Below are 7,682 nucleotides of genomic sequence, written 5' to 3'. Positions count from 1 at the left end.
TCTGCTTAGCAGCTGTGGGCCACAGTCTATTAATGTAGAATGTCTGTCGTTCTTAATACTTTGAGTAAAGATAAAGGATGGAGAAAGATTTGTTTTACAAACCTTTATTACATCAGTCATTTACATTAGTGCTCCGCGAACATATGCACCGTTATTGATATAGTTCCTGCATGTGCACTGCAATAAATTAGAAACATACACATTAGTTTGTGTATGGACATACTCTTGTTAATGCTGATGGGAGGAATTGCAGTTCAAACATCTCATTATGTACTGTACCTCAAACTGAGTAGTGTATCACTGAGAAACGTCCTGCTCGAGTCATCCTTGCGATGTAGGTTCGGGTTGAATAACTACAGTAGTTCTACCAGAAAGACTCTGGAGGCAAAATGACGTAACAAAGCATTCATTTATTAACAGCCCAGCAAGCAAGTATTGTGTTATGAAGTTCTTTGGCGTAGGCCCCGTCGGTAGCTCACGATCAGAGGGTAGCGGAATCTGCATTTCCTGCCTGAAGACGAATGCAGGGGCGCAGCCGACCCCCTGGGAGGTATGGTCAGGGACCATCCTGGTGGTGGTGGGGAGGATGGAGGTGAATGTTGGCGTCAGCATCTGCGAACTCAGACGTGTAAGTCCCAGGGGGCCAATGTTTCATAAAACACTGAAGCTTCCCCGGGCGCCGCCATTGATTAGCGGACCATCACCTGCTGTTAGCATTCCATTGACTCCCATTCATTTTGGCGTCACTTTGACAGCGAATAACTTTACATCTGAGGCGTTTAAAGACTCCATTTGTCCATTATTTATTTCTAAAGAAACACGAAAATGTATAAAAGGCTCCATTACCTTGTATCTTACGTTATGGCCCCGTAGAAGCCGTTTTTGTAAAAATAGGATAACGATCGCGTCATAACCACGCGACTCTGTCGCACAGTAGAGAGATTACCGTATGGACAGGAGGAGAAGCTCACGGGCAATCGGGGACGTGGAGGCAAAATGACAAAATAATTAATCAGAATACTTAGCAAAAGTTTCTCCTGCTCCTAGCTCGTGGACACCTCCTACTCACACTCTCCGTCTCTGCAAGTTTCGGAAGGGAATGATTCAGATTTCTCTTGGCACAGCTACTAGAAGACAGACGGGTTGCTCACGTCACATCTACGTCATCAAGCTCAGTCTGAGTCTGCGCAGTACAGTCAGCCATCAGGAAGTGAGTGCTTCTAATTGACTTCACTTTTCTCCGTTGAATCCAATGGGGTCGCTGTGTCCATTTTTTTACTGTCTATGGTAAGTCCCGATCTTTTATACTACTATTAGAACACGATTGGTTAGATGTGAAGGTAATAAGTGACGTAACAATTGAATCTTCCTGGCAGAACTTAGAGCTTTCATTTCTTCCAATGTTTCATCATCGGACTCGCACTCAGACAGACAGAGCTGACGTTCAGTTATGGTAATGGTGTGTAGCTTCTGACAGGCGCTGTACGCGGTAGGCCAATCACAACAGACTGGGCCATCTGGCCAATCAGAGCAGAGTAGCTCTCGGAAAGGAGGGATTTAGAGAGACTAATTCATTCATCGAGTTGTTTGAGAATCATTGAAAAATGTGGTGATGTGCAATGTATATTATGAGAAAATGAATCTGTTTTTTGACTTTTGATGCATGTAAACCTGTTGTGGGAGACCTCCAAAACAACATTAGGAGCCTTTAAAATAGCATAATTGTCACGTCACTGTCAGTGTTGTGTTTCTGTTTTTCTGAATAGCTCATCTGTTTCCCTGGTTACCCTCATTAGTTCATTTGTATCACCTGTGTCTTGTTAATTACCCTCATTTGTATCACCTGTTTTCAGTTCATCTGTGTGTATTTAGTTTCCTCTGTTCAGTCTGTCCTTGTCAGTTGTTAGTTGTATGTAGAGTGTGTTATCTGCCTGTTTATACCTTTTTGGATTATATTTTGGAATTAAACTCTTGCATTGAAGCTCTCTGCCTTCCTCACCTTCTTCCGCCTACACACACCTGTGACAATAATAGGGGCACTTTAAAATGCAATTTATTTATGGCTAAGCTAAGCTGAATTTTCAGCATCATTACTCCAGTCTTCAGTTTCACATGATCCTTCAGAAGTCATTCTAATATGCTGATTTGCTGCTCAAGAAACATGTCTGATTATTAGAAATGTTGAATACAGTTGTGCTGCTTAATTTTTGTGGAAACTATGATACATTTTTTTCAGGATTCTTTCATGAACATTAAGTTCAAAAGAACAGCATTTATTTAAAATAAAATTATTATAGTAACATTATTAATGACTTTACTGTCACTTTTGATTCATTTAATGCAAATACTGAATGAACATAATGCAGTAACGTGCGGTGAAATCTTGTCATGGGTAGGCTGTGACCTATCAATGTGGCATATGTTCATATTCATTCAGTTAATGAAGCAACCCAAGTTCATATCAGGCATCATCACATCGCTGCCTGCATACAGCAAAGTCATATGTGAGGCTAATGCACAATCAAATCTAATAATCAAATTACTGGACACATCTATCTTATGATAGATATATATTATACAACAAACAAATGTTTTGTGCGGGACACAGTAAGAGAGGGAGGCGGCGCGGTGTCAGCGAACCGACAAGCAGCCTAGTCACTATTGTGTAGTTTGTATTAATGCCATGGTTCAAAAAATAATGTAAAGGTTAAATAATAATTCACTTAGACTTTATAAGAAGCAATTGCGACTTTATTTCACACAATTCTGACTTTATATCTTGCAATTCTGACTTTATAACATGCAATTGCGACTTTATTTCACGCAATTCTGACTTTATATCTCGCAATTCTGACTTTATAACACGCAATTGCGACTTTATTTCACGCAATTCTGAGAAATAATGACAGAATTGCGAGATGTAAACTCGCAATTGTGAGATAAAAAGTCGCAATTATCTTTTAAAATGTTTTATTCTGTGGCGGAAACAAGCTTCCATACCTCCTGGCCTATTCCTCCCATCCATCCTCCCTGACGCATAGCTACCGGGCCGGCCCAGCTATCGGTAGGCGCCGGCGGTGCCGCGGTAGTTACATGAGAAAACGTTTTGGAAAAGACGGGCTATGGACCCAACCGACTCTATAGGAGGGGAGGGAAGAACTCCCTCACATGGTACAACCTATGCAGAGGCTGCGCGCTGCGGTGTCAGAATGCGGAACGTGTGTAGCCTAATGTAACTAACGTGACAAATGTGAAAAAACAAAAACCGGCCCAAAAGTGAAGCGGCCCACCGGGAATTCTCCCGATTACCCACCCCGGGCCTGTTGACAGCCAACGCTAGGCGCCGCTAGATCGGGAAGTGCGGATTGAGTGAGAGCGAGTGGATCACGTGACATGAAGCAAGCTCGGTCTCTGCCTCAATGTTGATAATTCAAGACAGCATGAGAACTGACTGCGCATGCGCAAACCTACGTAAACTACGTTCTATGGACCAAAGAGGCACTGCTAACCTCTGCCTCAATGGCCATGGCCTTGAATTTCCTGCATGAAACAATGGTTTTAGGAGCAAACAATGGCAAAATGAGTATATTATATGTGTATTCCTGAAAATTTTTGTTACAAAAATTAATATTTGGAATAAAATAAATGCAATTAATAATGTGGTGAATTAATAAAGTTCTTGGAATTAATAAATGTAATGTCAACATTTCCTTTGGTGAGGCACTGCCTACCCTGCCTACCCTGACCGCACGTCCCTGACATAATGTACATTAATAACTTTAATGAATGATTTATGAAAGGCTTTTTAATGTGTTACCTAAAACATTATGTTTAGATTTTTCCCTAGCACACACTTATGAGCCTAACCGCCCGTGTGTATGATGAGAGATTCAGAGATGCACATGTCTCGCAAAACAGCACACACCATGCGCTGGGTACCTGCTACTGTGGCATCTTGCTCATTAGATCCCCTTATTAGAGTCAGCTCATTAGTGTTCAGTCTGCACACTCATTAAAAAAACCCTCTCTAGCCAAGCACATGCATTCAGCCTTGATTAATTTGCTTATTTCAGCATTCATTCACATCCCGTTGGTGAACAGACACACTTATACGCTTACACTAACACAACTGCTGAGACCCACCGCAGAGGTGCACCTCTCATGCGCACACACATGAAAATCTAACTAAATCTAGCCAGATCTCATCTTCTCTTCAAAGATTACTGCCAATATCTGTGTATGGTTCTTTCTCGTTCGCTTTTAAAAGAGATTCAGCAATTTAGTAATGACATACAAAAATAAAGAATCTTTGTGTATTTTTCATAATTTTTTTTTTATAACCATAATACTTTTGGAAAGTTGTATTTTCTAAGTTGTTTCAGTTGGATGATCGGCAGCCAAATAAAAACATTAAAAAAAATTAATGATAAAGCATAATGACGTGCACTACCATTGAAAAGTTTGGGGTCAGTAGGATTTTTAAATGTTTTTGAAAGATGTTTCTTCTGTTCACCAAGGCTGCATTTATTTAATCAAAAATACAATGAAAACAGTAATATTATGAAATATTAAGTTTAAAACAAACATTTTCTATGTGAATATGTTTTAAAATATATATTTTTTTTTTCAAGTGAAGGCAAAGCTGAAAATCATTCAGAAATCACAATATGCTGATTTGCTGATGTTGAAAATAGTTGCACTGCTTAATGTTTGTGGAAACTGATACTTTTCTTTCAGGATTCTTTGATGACCAGAAAATGAAAAAAAATAAAAATAAATAAAAAAATTATGTTAAAAGGTAGTCTACTACAGTAAAATACCCTAAAATGTTTTCTTGGTAGGAAGCTATGAGCAAGATTTACCAAATACCTCCCCCCTCTATTGCCAACATCATCCACGTTCTTAAATATCAAGATTGCTACAAGCGTTTGTTAAAGCATTAGTTATAAACCATGACAGCTTGCTCCGAGCAATAATTTAAGATTTATTTGTTGCTGTAATGATGGTATAGATGGTACACATTGGTCCTCTAGCAGTGTTGCTTTACCTTTCCGGTTAACATTATGCATGTAATGTAATATTATCATGTCTAAAGGCTGTGGCATATTTTTGGAAAGTGTTTTGTATTTCCGCCATGGCTCAAGAATTGCCTGTAAAACGGCCTTATCTGTGAGCCTCGGTTGTGTATGTGTATTTGTGTACTTGTTTGTGCACGATTAGACAGACAAATCTCTGCTGGAGGCTGACTGCTGCTTTGCTTTTGTTGCGTAGTGTGCTGTATGGTGCTGTAACGGGATTATAAGGCCTACTGAACACAGAGTATTTGTATTTGTGTGTGTGTGTGTGTGTGTGTGTGTACAGGGGTATACAACATCCCTTCCATCAACACACTTTCAGACTGGCCAGAGCTCTGTGCTCGACATGCACACTGCCACACAAAAAACTCATTTGCTCTTACCTCTTATATTTTCTCTTACTTTCTGTAAAAAATTGCACAAACACGAACATTAATATCTGTCACTCTTTCACTCATGTTTTTTTCATGTCAGGGCAGCAAGAGCATGTGTGTGTGGGTGAATCTCGTGAAAACTGAAAATAAATGTCCTGGTTATTTCACTCCAAAATCAAAAAAGAAATTATATTTTGCATAAAGAAAAAACAGTTTGAAGCTGAATTGAAAAATTAGGATGCATTTGTTTTGCTTTAATAACAGCAACACTGGAGCTGACGTGAACAAAACCTGATGATGATCATGTTCTCCAGCATGATTTTAGATGATCCAAAGAGAATTTTGTGCTTCAATGAAGATCTGACCGTCAGTGCAAAGAGTCACATGATCAATGCCAGTAATTATTTGATTAGGAAGAGTGCAGAGACTAAAATATTTCTTTGTCCTTTCACATCATAAAGACCTGCTAGCCTACGCTTGTTGCTGGAGCGGTCTCTCTAAAAAACCCCACAAGGTGATCCTGAGACGGGAGACCCAGGGAAGGAGAGGCACCCAGGGAACGTTCACCCTGGCCGGGGCGATCCTTACTCTCTTCTGAGGGGGGAGTGAATTTTACAAGGTCATTAAAAAAGAGCAATTTCCTCTTTCCTCTTTCACACCAGAACCTCGGTGGGCGCAAGCATGCCTCCTCTCCGCTTTCTGCTGCAACGTGCCTGACCGTACACAGCAGGTCAGAATGATCTATGAGGCCCAGCCTCCTCAACTGTCACCAGTCACCGCCACAGCGGACCCAAGGAAAAAGGTATTTTCAACACATCGTTCACCACGAGTAGCAAGGGATGCAGAGCCTCCCTCTGTGGCTTCCCTTGCTCCCCCTCGCCACGATCCAAAAGACAGCAGCTCGCACAGTGGCAGTGGCTTCGTCCTCTTGTTCGGTGCTTCTCATTTGTGTTTCGTTAGTTTTTCTATTTGTAATTGTTAAAATCAGTCAGGCAAATTACAGTTACAGTCGGTCAGATATCTTAAATATAGGTTTTTGATGTGACCAAACAGTCATAAGCTGGTCGTGCCTACTAGCTAGGCTAAAGGAACAACACCACAAACCACCTCTTCCTAGTTTATTCCTCACCAATGCCAGATCACTCGCCATGAAAAGGGATGAATTATAACTGCAGATTGCTACAAATAATGATAACAGAGACGTGGCTGAACCCGCTCATCCCCAATGTCGCCATGGAGCTAACAGGACGCACAGCAATTCGCTGGGACAGAAACAAAGATTCCAGTGAGACCATGCGCAGTGGACTTTGCATCTACGTACATGACAACTGGTGTACCAATGTCAATATTGTAGACAGTCATTGTACTCCTGACCTAGATTACTTGACTGTTAAATGCAGGCCCTTCTACCTGCCTCGGGAGTTTACCGCTGTTATAGTTACAGTTGTTTACATCCCACTGAATGCTAACGCTAACACAGCTCAAGGCTATCTGCTACATGCCATAAACTCTAACCAGACTACCCACACTGATGCTGTTCACATCATAGCACAGAATTTTAATCATGCAGACTTAAAAACTCTTTTAAAAGCCTGCAATGCTCCAGAGACAAAGCCCTCTATAGTGCAGCCAGAGCCAGAGCCATCAAGGGTGCGAAAACAGAGTACAAAAGAGAAATTGAGGACCACTTCACACACAACGACTCTGGCAGGGTATCCAGCATCTCATAAACTACAAAAGCAGTATTCACAAGACCTCTGACGCTAATGCTTTGTTAGTAGAAGAACTCAATTGCTTCGAGTTGAGAGTGACAGAGACGGTCACACCACTCACTCACACCCACCCCCAACGAACATGCGCCCCATTAATTTAACAGACTGGTAGCCAAAATGCTGGACTTGGGTCTCTCCTCATCTATTTGCCATTGGATCAAGGACTTCCTGACCAACCGCCCCCAGATGGTTAGGTTAGGCCCCTATTCCTCTTCCACTGCAATGCTCAGCACAGGTGCCCAACAAGGCTGTGTGCAAAGTCCACTTCTCTACACCCTTTACACTCATGATTCCACCCCAACCCATCCTACCAACACTATCATCAAATTCGCAGATGATACGACCGTTGTTGGACTCATCTCAGGAGAAGACGAAACCGCTTACAGAGATGAATCCATCTTAAGGACCACAATGGAAACAAGCCTTTGTGTTTTTTTGTGTTTTTATCCTTTTGAACACTT

The sequence above is a fragment of the Abramis brama genome (genome assembly GCF_963993115.1).
Source record: "Abramis brama genome assembly, chromosome: 9".
NCBI classification, from domain to species: Eukaryota; Metazoa; Chordata; class Actinopteri; order Cypriniformes; family Leuciscidae; genus Abramis; species Abramis brama.
The sequence above is the reverse complement of the archived record's forward strand: the minus strand, read 5'-3'. Positions refer to the sequence as shown.